This window comes from Euprymna scolopes, chromosome 14 (assembly GCF_053919585.1).
Source record: "Euprymna scolopes isolate OS-2025 chromosome 14, ASM5391958v1, whole genome shotgun sequence".
Classification (NCBI taxonomy): domain Eukaryota; kingdom Metazoa; phylum Mollusca; class Cephalopoda; order Sepiida; family Sepiolidae; genus Euprymna; species Euprymna scolopes.
The window spans coordinates 106,911,003-106,926,002 of NC_136495.1; the positions used below are offsets into that span (position 1 = coordinate 106,911,003).

Here is a 15,000-nt window from a genome sequence, read left to right on the forward strand (position 1 = left end):
TATAGGCGGATTTTAATGGATATGAGACGGTATACTACGTGCAGGGAGTACTATGTGATGTTTATTTTTTCAGGGGGTAAAATATACAGAAACACCGCTAGAGGCGGTGTAAATTCTTTGTTTCATATGGAACACACCTATCATTATAAATAACGGTAAAATGTATGCCTCGTTAGAGTTTGCACTAATCTATTATATTAAAGTCATGTTCTCGTCTGTTTGTTCACAATTTTATTAATATGCACTGTATATTTCACAAATAAATTTTTATACTGAAAACGGTTGATCATTTTAATTACTTCATGATTCTATATATACTATTTATTCAAAAGGAATCTACATTCTAGAGGTTATCTCATTTGCATATTGCATTAAGAAAAATCTGTTTTAATAATTAGTTCTAAAGTTTTTATGGAAATTAGTAATAGAATTGTATTAGGTATTCTATTTAGAAATATTATATAAAGTTAATTTATTTAATTTATTTTTAATTTAATTTAATTTTAATTATTTTTATAATCAACATCAGCTGGGATAAAAAAAAACGAAAGTAAGTTTTCATTTAACTTATGAGTTATTTCTCTTTAAGTTATGAGATTTTATTTCCCTTGAGTTTCATAGATGAAGTCGACTATGTTTTATGCTTTTAAAATCCAAAATATGTTCAACTGTCAATAAAATCGTAACAAGTTGGGATATTTGGTGTATCTTAAATAGTATGTGACTAGATTCTCCCTCTGCCAATAAGGTTGTTACCTGGCAACGCCGGATATGTACAGCTAGTCTATTATAATAAAATCGTACCGCTGTCTGTCTGTTTGTTCACAATTACAAAAGGTACCCTGTTGCACAAATGAATTTTCATACTGAAAACGGACGTTTGTATTTATTTACTACACCACTGAGCAAATTAGGCACATGGCCATTTGTTAATGTGGAAAGAGGGGAAGGGGAGGTCAGCTCTCCCGGGGTGGGGGGCTGGATAGTGGCAATTGGTATGAAAGGTTTCCCCTACGTTGACAAAACTAATTGGTACAAGAGCAATGGTCTGATATGTGGGCTGGCCTCCACATATGGACTTTGATTGCAGTATCTGCCGGAATAGATAGCACACTTTGAGATTTGGTATTGGCTCAAAGGCCAAGCAATCCCTAGTGGGTACTGAAAACGGACATTTGTATTTATTTGCTTCCCCACTAAGCAAATTAGGCACAAAGCCATTTTTTTAATGTGGAGAGTGAAGGGGATGGGAACCAGCTACCCCTAGAGGGAACTGAATAGTGACAATTGGTATGAAGGGTTTCTCCTACATTGACCAAAACTGATTGCTACAAGAACAATGATCCGATAGGTGTTTTTTTTTATCTATTTGCTTTTCCACTGAGCAAATTAGGCACAAGGCAATTTTTTAATGTGGAGAGTAAAGGGGAGGAGACCAGCTCCCCCGAAGAGGAACTGGATAGTGACACTTAGTATTACCTAATTGCTAAAAGAGAAATGGTCTTATATGTGAGTTTGCTCCCACATATAGTCTTTGATTACAGTATCTGCCGGAATAGATAGTACACTTTGAGATTTGGTCTTGGCTCGAAGGCCAAGCAATCCCTGGAGGGTACTGAACACGGACGTTTAAACACTTTCGTTTCAGCTTGATTTATATATATATACTATTTAGTTAAAAGAAATCTAAGCACATTTGCATATTATTTTAAAGAGCATCTATTTTCATAAGTATCCCCATGTTAATGACTGTATATTGCAATACAATTGTTTTAATTATTCTATTTTGGATATATTGTATGAGTTTATTTAATTTATTTTAATTTAATTTATATTTAATTTCATTTAATTTCAATTATTATTAGCAGTCAATTGGTTGCCTTTAAAAACGGAAATAACTTTATATATTTTAAAGCTGTGAGAGTTAAGTGAATAAGCCCTCCGCCCGCCAATATTGTTCACCTTGGAAAAGCCAGGTACATACAGCTAACATTCATAAAATATTATAGAATGATAGAATATTCATAAAACATAGATAATAATAGAACATTAATAAAAAATTATAGAATAATAGAATATTCATAAAAATAGAGAATAATAGAATATTCATAAAATATTATAGAATAAAAGAATATTCATAAAATAATAGAGAATAATAGAATATTCATTACACAATTATAGATTAATAAAATATTCATGAAAAATAAACAATAATATAATATTCATAAAAATATAGAATAATAGAATATTCATAAAAATATAGAATGATACAATATTCATAAAAATTATAGAATAAAAGAATATTCATAAAAGTATAGAATAATAGAATATTCATAAAATATTATGAGATAATAGAATATTCATAAAATATTATAAGATAATAGAATATTCATAAAAAATTATAGAATAATAAAATATTCTAAAAAATAGAGAGTAATGGTATATTTATAAAAAATTATACAATAATAGAATTTTCATAAAAAATTATGGAATAATAGAATATTCATAAAAAATAGAGAATGAGAGAATATTTACAAAAGATAATAGAATAACTGAATATTCATAAAAAATAGAGAATAATAGAATATTCATAAAATAATAGAGAATAATAGAATATTCATAAAAAATAGAGAATAATAGGATATTCATGAAAAATTACAGAATAATATAATATTTTTAAAAATTATAGAATAATAGAATATTCATAAAATATTATAAGATAATAGAATATTCATAAAAAATTATAGAATAATAAAATATTCTAAAAAATAGAGAGTAATGGTATATTTATAAAAAATTATACAATAATAGAATATTCATAAAAAATAGAGAATAATAGAATATTTAGAAAAAAATAATAGAATAATAGAATATTCATAAAAATTAGAGAATATTAGAATATTCATTAAAAATTATAGAATAATGGAATATTTATAAAAATAGAGATTAATAGAATATTCATTATAAATTATAGAATAACAGAATATATGTTTTGGAGGGGGAAGGGCCGTCTGTCTGCGTGATAGATGATTCAATACCCATTGTGTATAATGGTGTATGTATTGAATGGTAGAATGATTGAAAAAGCAAAAGGTCGCATAATGACGAGGAAAACATACCGGTGTATATCAGCGAAAGAATGCAATTTATTTACAAAGATATGCATGAGAAATATTAAGAAAGAGATAGAAAGAATGAGAGTTCATTGAGAGATGAGTAACGTTACCTGCTATTGATAGCTGAGAAAGGCTAACAGGCTAGTCAGAGGCGCTGTTGGGTGGCCGATGCCAGTGCAGCGGTATCTGTTACATCTTGACTGCTTGAGGGTCCAACGCGAAAGAGAAGGATTAATATAAGAAACAGGAAGTGACGTATCTAGGTCGCTCTCCGGTAAAGGGCGACAATCGAATTAGTCTAAGAATTCCAACTTCCGCATATTTATAAAAAGAATAATATTTATTAAAAAATATAGAATAATAGAATATTCATAAAAAATATAGAATAATAGAATATTCATATAAATAATGAATAATAGAATATTCAATAAGGAATAATAGAATATTCATACAAAAATAGAATAATAGAATATTCATAAAAATATAGAATAATAGAATATTCATAAAAATTATAGAATAATAGAATATTCATAAAAATATAGAATAATAGAATATTCATAAAAGTATAGAATAATAGAATATTCATAAAAAATATAGAATAATAGAATATTCATAAAAGTATAGAATAATAGAATATTCATAAAAAATATAGAATAAAAGAATATTCATAAAAAATATAGAATAATAGAATATTCATAAAAAATATAGATTAATAGAATATTCATAAAAATATAGAATAATAGAATATTCATAAAAAATATAGAATAATAGAATATTCATAAAAAATATAGAATAAAAGAATATTCATAAAAGTATAGAATAATAGAATATTCATAAAAAATATAGAATAATAGAATATTCATAAAAAATAGAGAATAATAGAATATTCATAAAAAATATAGAATAATAGAATATTCATAAAAAATAGAGAATAATAGAATATTCATAAAAATATAGAATAATAGAATATTCATAAAAGTATAGAATAATAGAATATTCATAAAAGTATAGAATAATAGAATATTCATAAAAAATATAGAATAATAGAATATTCATAAAAATTATAGAATAATAGAATATTCATAAAAATATAGAATAATAGAATATTCATAAAAGTATAGAATAATAGAATATTCATAAAAAATATAGAATAATAGAATATTCATAAAAATTATAGAATAATAGAATATTCATAAAAATATAGAATAATAGAATATTCATAAAAAATAGAATAATAGAATATTCATTAAACAATATAGAATAATAGAATATTCATAAAAAATAGAGAATAATAGAATATTCATACAAAAATAGAATAATAGAATATTCATAAAAAATATAGAATAATAGAATGTTCATAAAAATATAGAATAATAGAATATTCATAAAAATTATAGAATAATAGAATATTCATAAAAATTATAGAATAATAGAATATTCATAAAAATATAGAATAATAGAATATTCATAAAAGTATAGAATAATAGAATATTCATAAAAAATATAGAATAATAGAATATTCATAAAAATATAGAATAATAGAATATTCATAAAAATATAGAATAATAGAATATTCATAAAAATATAGAATAATAGAATATTCATTAAACAATATAGAATAATAGAATATTCATAAAAAATATAGAATAATAGAATATTCATTAAAAATATAGAATAATAGAATATTCATAAAAATTATAGAATAATAGAATATTCATAAAAAATATAGAATAATAGAATATTCATAAAAATATAGAATAATAGAATATTCATAAAAATTATAGAATAATAGAATATTCATAAAAATATAGAATAATAGAATTATCATAAAAAATATAGAATAATAGAATATTCATTAAAATTATAGAATAATAGAATATTCATAAAAATTATAGAATAATAGAATATTCATAAAAAAATTATAAAATCATAGAATTGTTTAACTTTCCATGTATAATTTTTCTTATTACATTTTTTCGATCACCTAAAGAACAAAATCACTATCCGTTGTCTTTTTCATTAAGAATGAAATGATTTCCTCTTTTTACATTAGTGTCACCATTTATTAAGACCCGGGGGCCACTCTAAGATAAAGGTTAATGAGTGTACAGCAGTCAATGGGGCAATATCGTTGTAATCATTAGTAGTGGAAATTTGATAGATTGAATTACTTAAGGCGATGGCTCATCCAGAATTTGTTTACGTTGGAGTTGAAGACAACCACATTGTAGTCAGGTGGAAAACAGGCAAACGGAAGAGTGCTCGACATGCGTGCAGTTCTAAGAAACAGCTTTGTTCATAAAATCTACGTTTAGGTTTAGGCAGAGATAGAAAGTGGGGGAAATTATTGATAATGGTTTCAGTTAAACGAGTGTTGTTCGTGAACGTTTGGCGAAACAGAAAAGGGCTTTTCCCATTAAGCTACGAAGTCTTTTTCGAATTCTATCAAGACAAGATAAGGTGCTTCTAGCAACTCTTACTAAGATGTGGCAACAGTGCGCTATCATTGGACGCACCTAGCTCCTCTATATGGAGGGAATTGCATCAACAGTGAACTATCTACCGGAGCGGTAGAAGGATCCCATCATTTTTCCAGCGACCTTGGCAACGGATTTGATGTACGTGTTACATTTCAGATCAGCAGTAAAGGTCAAACCCAGAAGCTTGTCAAAACATGAAGCCTCCCTAAGATGAGAGCCATTCATTTCAAATGATGTCAGATGGGGATCAGAGCGTTGATGATGTAAAGATAGAAGCTTGGTTTTAGATGCATTAAAATTAACCAGCCACATTTTCCCCATAGTACCAAGATCAGAGGAGAGAGAATCAAAGAGAACTACGGTCATTTACGCCTATGACGGATTTCCATAGATGAGAGTGTCGTCAGCATAAATTTCTACGAATGAGATGATCTTAAGATGTGATTTGGGAGATCATTAATGTAGACCAGGAAGAGAGTTGAGACCAGGATGTGCACCTAAGGGACTTTAGCATTAATACTGCAAGCTTCTGATTTCTGTCCATCAACCACTACCCTCATGAACCTATCAGAGAGAAATTGTTTAATAATTGAGAAGATATTTCCAGCTATACCGTAGCTGGAGATCTTGTGAAGTAGACCTTTATGCCATACCCTGTCAAAGGCCTTTGATATGTCAAGAGCAATTACCCTAGAAAGGAAGCTTCCGTTGAGAGATTCGCTAATCCTATGAGATAGCACCTCTACTGTAGATCTATCAGAACGGAAACCCTATTGCATGTCACTAATGATGTTATGTTTGCTGAAGTGGTTGACTACTTCTCTATTTAACACAGATTCTAGCAACTTACTCATGACGCACAGGAGACTTATTGGTCTGTATTGAGAGGGAAATGAGCGATCACCTGAATTCTTAAATATGTGGCATACTGATGAATTTTTCCAGGGTGTTGAGAAGCCATTCTCCTTAAGACAGCGCTTAAACAGCTTTGTAAGTATGGGAGCTAATTCTGCTTGAAGGTTTTTTCAGCAGTATAATTGGAATGCTGTCAAGGCCCGTAGCTTTACTGGATTCACAGTTTTGATTAGCTTGGCAACATCACGCACAACTATCTGTATGTTGCATGGGGTGTTTTCAGATGCAGGACAAAATACGGTGGCGGGTGACGGCCGTAGGATAGAATTATCAGCAAAATTTTTGGCAAAGAGTTTGGCTTTGTCTGATGCTGACGATTTTTCCACAAGCCCATTGATGATGGTTGGAATAGAGCACACGCTTCTGTTCAGGGCCCTGTATGCTATTTACCAAAACTGGTGGGAACCAAGCCGCTGCTCAGTATCCTTGGACTTAACAGACTAAGCATATAACTCGCTCGCGTTCTTTATTACTCTTTTACAGTGGTTGCTAGCAGTCCTGGAAGCGGCTTTAGTTTCAGAACATCTATTACGAGGGTCGTGCAATAATTAATGCCCTGACCCACTTCCCATAGCAGTAGAGCAACGAAACTTGACACAGTTATTAGTCTTTCTCTACATAGGAACCACCCAGAGATATGCATTTTCCTCATCGTTTGATGCAGCTCTGGATACCGTTTTAGTAGAACACTCCCAGTTGGTCCTCCAACTATGACGTGACTTCAGAAATCAAGGCTGCATCATCTGGGAAACGCTTTCCTTTCAAAAGCAACTTCACGGTTGGGAAGAGGTGAAAGTCAGAGGTTACAAGGTCAGGAGAGTAGGGAGGATGGGGAAGGATTTTATAACCACACGCTCGACATGCGACATGCAAGTTGTGGACCGGGGCGTTGTCCTGCAGGAGGAGGGTACCTTTGCTGATCTTGCCCCGCCTCCTGATTTTGATAGCTTCCCTTAATTTCTTCAAAAGTGAAGCATAATAGGCTCCTGTAATTGTGGTACCCTTTGCCAGGAAATCTGTAATCACTACTCCGTCCTGGTCCCAGAAGACTGTGAGCATGACCTTGCCAGCGGAGGGCTGCACCCTTGCCTTCTTTGGAGTTGGTGAGTCCAAGTACTTCCACTGCATTGACTGGGCTTTGGTCTCTGGATCATAGTGATGGATCCAGGTTTCATTCTGTGTAATCAGTCTTTCGAAAAACTTTGACTCATCTTCTTGGCACATCTCCAAATTCATCCTCGAGCACTCGACGCGTTCTCGCTTCTGGAATGGTGTGAGCAACCTGTGAATCCATCTGGCAGACACCTTATGCATAAGCAAATGGTCATGAATGATAGTTTCCACAGACCCTGTACTAATCTTAACATCTCGGACTATTTGGCGAATAGTAATGCGCCGATCTTCCAAAATGGCAGTCTCAACTTGACGGACAGATGCCTCATCAATGGCAGAAGGGGGGGCGACCAAGTCTGGAAGCTGTTTCCACAGACTTCCGGCCAGGTTTGAATTCACGATGCCAGCGTTTTACAAGGTCATATGATGAGGCATCATCACCATAAGTTTCTTTCATTTCATCAAAAGTCTTCTGTGGTGTGCGTCCTTTCAAATACAAAAACCGGATCACTGCTCGACATTCAATAGGCTCCATTTCACACCTGACTCAGTTCAAACACCTGTAAAACAGAAACCACAATTAGTTCAGAGCTGTAATTTGTCACATAACCCGTTGAGATATAAATCATTTTACATGCATAATTTCAGCTAGATCAGAAAACTAGAAGTGGGTCAGGCGCATTACTTATTGTATGCTCCTCGTACGTTGGAAGCAATGGAAAAAGTAATTTCTGTGCGCAATGGCAACAGCATATTCTGGAGAGAACCACGGCTGGCTGTTAGCTTTTTGCTGGAATTTTTAAGGTTATAAATCAGTAACACAGAGGTAGATCTGACATAAATATACGGAAGCTATTCATAGAGTATCGATATACTGTACGTTGGAGAGGTACGTCTAATGACTTATTACATTTCGTTTTTATCTTAACTGATACAACCGAATGGTCAGAAGATCTCAGTGGAGACAGAACGGAAGATGAACATAGCTCAGGGCAAGATGTGAGAAAAAAGGTCCAGGAGACTTGCGTACTGACCGTCAGTGTTGGGCACACGGGTGGGTTCGTGAACAATCTGAGTTAGGTCATAAGCAATGGAGAAATCGTGACAAAAACCTCCCCTCATCTGTTTTGTTTGAGTGGACTAACCATTTCTCTCTTGTTATTAGTTTTCGCACTTGAATGTTTTCGTTCGGCACGTTTCGAACTTCGTAATTTTTAATATGACGGGGCGGATTTTTATTTACATACATATGAATACACATCTGACTTTATTATTGTAGTACCGTATCATTTATAGATGCACTTACTCGGCGTTATTCTGGATACAGTGCCAGTATATAATATGTATTTATTTCCACATTTTAAATTAAGGTAGACAACTCCTGTTATATTCTACAACTTAAAACAAGGTATCTCTTTTGCTGATTTTGATTTTTAAGAGATTATTTCAAAACATCTTTTTAACCTTGTTAAAAACTGAAAAAAAAAGCCATAGCCTGTTATTTCAGAATGAGTGCTTTATGTCAAATTGATGGTCAAATATCGTTAAATTTGAACTCATTTTTATTTTCATTAAATACACATCCATATAAATTTATAACTCAGCATCGAATGGTACAATGCTATTCAGTTCTCTGCAGTTTATTATAACAAAGATCCATGCAAAATATCAACCAGATCCGTCCAGTAGTTTCTAAGAATTCATCTTAATCCTTAGCTATGTATCGAACGCATACCATAATATTTAGCTCACTGTACCCAATCATAAAAAAGATCAAAACGAAATTTAAGAATGATCGACCCAGTAGTTTCCTGGAAAATGTACAACGGACAACGACAGCTAAAGTGAAATAAATATAAGTGTGTCATATTAGCTTTGCTTTGACTGAACTAAGTAATTTATAAAATGAATTGTAGTTATTGTATTGCTAATAACACAGTGCAACTATAACAAATGAAAATTGGTTAGTCAGAACTGAAGCTTCATTCGTCAGTTTAAATGAAATGTGCGTTTAATTATAGAAAATATTACAATATATTTTTTTATGTGAGATAAATGGCCCATCCCAGGAACGATCTATAATATAGCGATATTCTTGTTTGAGTCCTTTTATAAGTGAAAGGTTTCAGATGTCCAAACACTACAAGGCAATTCTCTATTTGCACACTGCTATTTTGCTATATTTGCGGGGATTCATAGGTCAATCCTGTTGGAATGAGTATGAGAATAAGCCGGGATTTGTGCTGTTACTAAATTAAAAAAATTTCAGGTTGATATTTGATAAGGAGAATGGGATTGGTGTAACAAATACAAGCGCAGGAAACGGATAAAGACAAAGAGAAAGAGAGAGAAAGAGAGAAAGAGAGTGTGGGTGGGTGAGTGCGCGCGCGTGCGTGCGTGCGTGTGTGTCTTTGGTTAGAGATACTACTTGTGGCGACATATTTTCGCTTAACAATTTGTTCAAGTCCGCGATTGAGTCGGATTCAAAGGAAGAGCACAAATATATCCTCCATTGTATAATAAAGTGCAACGTCTTATTATCTCTTTATATATATATATATATATATATATATATATATATATATATATATATATATATATATATATATACGGCACTATTTTCCGTGCCACTGTTTCTAACACACTCTACAGCATGGCCGAGTGGTAATTTGGCCATGAGCGTAGAGATACAAAGAAATTCCTTCCCATAATTCCCTTGCTATCTTTCTTTCTTTTTCCTGCACCACCACCATGAAGTGAAGACGAATATTCTGTCTCTCCGTAAATGGGGAGAGGGCACACCCTCCCTCAATACTAGTTAGGTTGTTAGCTTTGAAAAGCCCATTGTTCAGTTTTTAATTGTGAAAGTTTTTGTAATATATATTTTGTAAAATAAAATAGTTAGTTATACTTTATATATATTACAATTGTGTCGCGTGTCGTTTTTCTTGTATCTGCTATAAATGCCTTCATAAATGCCTTCATTGAAACAACGTAACGGTCTGGAAATATATATATATATATATATATATATATATATAGAGAGAGAGAGAGAGAGAGAGAGGGAGAGATAAGTAAGTGTATATACATTGTTAATTATAAAATATATATTAATGGTAATTAAGCTACACAGAAGCGCCCGCGTTCTTTTCCCATGGGAATCGTCAAACTACAAGCATCCCTGTTTCATCCCCGTAAAAATATCATCTGGTTAATATTCTTCTAAACCTTACGATTTCCAAGGGATAAAACATAGGCGCCAATATATATATATATATATATATATATATATATATATATATATGTGTGTGTGTGTGTGTGTGTGTGTGTGTGTGTGTGTGTGTGTGTGTGTTAGAAAAGAGAGGGAGATTAAGATTAAAGTTATATCAGAACTTCATGTAAGTAAAAAAAAAAAAGAAGGAAATGAGGGGGAAAAACAGAAGAGTAAAAACATCAGCATTGTACAAGAGTTAGGGCAAAGAAAACAAAATCGATTTTATATACATTTAAGGCTAGCGAGGTATTTTCTTTCTTTCTTACTTTATATCTGGATTTCGTTTTTATTTTACTTTAAAGTTGAACGATTACCTTTCTAGTGTTATCTCTTTTTTACTTCATCAATTCAGATAGTATTTAATAGGTATACTAATTCTAGTATTCTAGTATTTTTCCTTCTTGTACATGGATATTCTTCTCTTGTGGATAGATTTGTTTGACTTACATTAGTGGAGACTTCTCCGGTGGTTGTCTCTCATTCAAATTGCGGTCTTTATTGTTTGTTTCTTCGGTTGAAGCAACAGTTTCACGAAACAAAGTGATCTCTGCAACATGTCTCACGGGCGTCTGTGTGGAACAGGGATATATTTCTGCTAATATTCTGTCCTGAAGAAATTATGCTGCCAGTAAAAACAATTATTTAATCGATTACTAATGCAGATTTAGTATCTGTGTGCCTGGAACTGAATCGATTCCAATTCATCTATATCTGAAATCGAAGGTATAGTATTATTATGTGTTAATGTTCAATTTAGGGAGGAAATAGTATAATATATACTCCGTTAGTATGATACAATCCTCCCAGGCATTTCCGTTTCCATTTTTTTTTCTTTTTAGGGTGAATTGTAGTCGAATATTGATATTAATAAAATACCTAGTTAATATGTTTATTTAAATGAACTTTTGGAATATTTGATAATGCAGGTGCCCGCTTTTGCTGACATCTTAACTTTAGAACTATACCACACGCATCGTTCTTTTAATCAGGTTATTACGTGAAGATAAATTATCGGTAGCTTTTTTTTTCAGCATCAATTTGAATATATTTCATTTGTGTTATTTTTTTAACTAGTAGAACGCACCAGATAAATGTTTTAAATGTAGAATTTAATTTCTTTTTGGGCGCATTTTTTGAAGCGGCTGGTCATACGAGAGTTTCCCCCGTTTTTACGCAGTTCTTTCTTTTTTTTTTTTTTACACAGTGATCACCACTGATCAAGGCCCGGAAGCCATTCAGGGATAAGGGTTATTGCAAGTACATTACGTTAGTGTGGAGATGTGGAGATTTGATGAAATGTTTACTTAAGGGGGCAGTTCATTAGGAATTTGTTAACGTTGGACTTTAACACATCCAAGTTGTAGTCAGGTGGGAAGCAGGCAGACAGAACAGAGTTCCACAGGCGTGCAGTTCTAAGAAAGAAGCTTTGTTCATGGAATCCACGTTTTGATTTAGGCACAGATAAAGAGTGGGGGGAATTTTTAAAAGTGGATTCAGCTAGACGGGTGTTTTTCGTGAAAGATTGGCGAGGGGGGACCAGAAATTGGAGTTCAGACGAGCACCTGCCATGGAAATAACGATAAAACAAGGATAGGCTCGCAACGTCTCTTCTGTGGGAGAGAGGTTGCAGGGTAGAGAAAAGGGCATCCCCCACTAAGCCACGAAGTCTATTTTGTACTCTGCCAAGGCAGGATAGGCTGCTTTTAGCAGCTCCTGCCCAGATATGGCAACAGTATTCCATCCTTGGACGTACTTGGCTTTTTATATAGATAGATGGTTGTACTTTGCAATATCTTTCAAACTGCGCCGGTTGGCCAGGAGAGGGCAGACAATAGAGCATTGCATCGTATGATCCCGCGCTTTATATTCACAGATGATTGGATCAGTTGTGTAACACCATCTGATCATAGCAACTTTTGATTGTCCCATTCCCGTTATCAGGTTGCTGCTTCTTAGTCAGGATATTGAGCTTCAGAATACATGGGGCATTGTAAGGCGGGGCTAAATAACATAATTTAATTATTAATGTAGAAACAAACTGTTTTTTTTTTCTGTGGAATATTTTGGTCGTGGATGCCGACAAAATCGTACATCTGCATTATCAAAGTTACTAAATGGCTCTGTGTGTCGAGAGCTCGTATTAACAAAAGGTTGTATATGTAGGAACAATAATAATAATCAAATGTACCAAAAGATAATTAGAATAAAAATTATGAATTTGATATTTTATTAATACATAAGCTGTCTGTACCGAGAAATCGTTTAGGCAAAAGGCAAGTAAGAATCGTAATAATTATCAACTGTATCAAAAGTCTATTTGAATAAAAATTATTAACCTGACATTTTGTTAATACCTAGGCCGTATTTGTTGAGAGATTGTTTTGACAAAATATTGCATCTGTAATAACCATTATAATTATCAAATGAATTAAAAGGTAATTTGAGTGGAAATTTTAAACCTGACATTGTGTGATTAGGTTGCAGGCTCGAGATTATAAGAAAGAAAAGAAATATGATGTTTGAAAGGTCATTTCGCCAAAAAGGTTACATAGGTGTAATCAAATTCAAATCAATCCAGTGAACGACGGTGGCCGAACGAAACGCCCTTGGGTGTGGTTACTTTGACAATACTATCATAAAATGTGCTCACAACTGTTTATATAATAACCGAAAAAAGATAGCGTTGTAGGTCGACGATTGGGGCCGAGAAGAATTAACCAGTCGAGCTCTCGTGTGTACATCTCTTACCGAGCACCCAACCATCCATAACCGTCGCAGAGATATAGCCGCAGTAATGAGCTGTAATACAGTGAAACAGTACTGTATGCGGATGACTATATATATATATATATATATCATTCAACCACGGTAGTGGTTGAATATATGCTTAAGTCCGAAATTGAATGAATCGAGACACATTCAAACCCCCACCACTAATTCCGTTCGCAACCAAATTTCAAATAACGTATATGGTTGGATAGAACACCTTATTAGCTACATTTTGAAAAAAAATTTCGAAATTGGTTCAGTAGAAAAAAAGTTGCAACAAAATATGTGGATTCACAACCAGGAGAGTAAGTACATAAGTGACTAACGCTTTTTTTTATTTTGCATAACTTTTTTTGTATATAAATATTTTTTACTGCGATTTTACCAATATGACATGTTAGCGTAACGGTTAGAGTACCGGGGGTTGGTGGAAAGATTTTAGGTTCAATCCCGTGTATCGTTTTTTTTTATAATTAAAAAAACGAACTTTTTTTTAATAACTAATTTTTTTTTAACGCTCCTTATGATTTTATAGCAAAAAATGGTGAATTTATCGATTAAAAATATTAGTGAATTCTATGATATACATATTCTTTGAATGAACTCAAATTTTTCGTTATCACATTTGATGAAAAATGTAGTCCCATTTTGGCAATGTGTCTGACCAATGATGCTTTTGAACCCGTGACCAGCACTGCGATGTCATTAGCATCAGCCTGGGCATAAATATTCCTATTTTTAAACTCATTTAAAAGAGGATTCAGCATACAGTTCCATAGTAAAGGTGATAAAATCCCACTTTGGAGGTTTCATTTAACTACTTCCCTTTTAACAGTTGCCCTCAGTAGTTCTACTTGAACTGTTCTGTGCCTCACCATATACTCAATCCATCGGATGAGTACTGGTGGCACATTGAGTTCTCGTAGCGACTTGAACATACTACCGAAGGGTATGTTGTCAAAAGCTCCAACGATATCTAAAAAGACACCGAGTGGCATCTTCTTTTTTGTTAGTTTACGCACTATACAGATCACGAATTCATGAACCGCAGTCTCAGTAGAGACCCTGGCTCGGAACTACTGTGAGTGAATGATAAATATTGCATAAATGTGTGTTTGAAAGCTAATTTTTTTTTGACAATCATTAATAAATATTATAAATTTATATATTAATACAATAGCAATGCATGGAAAAATCATGAATTATATGGAAAAATGCGCGCATGAAAAGTAATATTCTTAAGATTTTATTAAACCTGGAAAAGTAAAGGACAAGAAATTCAACCTGGAAAAGTAAAGAACAAGATATTCTAGTAAAGTAAAAAATAAGAATT

At 32.6% G+C, this 15,000-nt stretch overlaps 1 long non-coding RNA gene across 8 annotated transcripts in view; it reads left to right on the forward strand.

Moving 5' to 3' along the window:
* LOC145293206 (uncharacterized) overlaps nt 1–15,000 on the forward strand; it is a 1,032,236-nt gene that overhangs the window by 495,483 nt on the left and 521,753 nt on the right. The window lies entirely within an intron of this gene.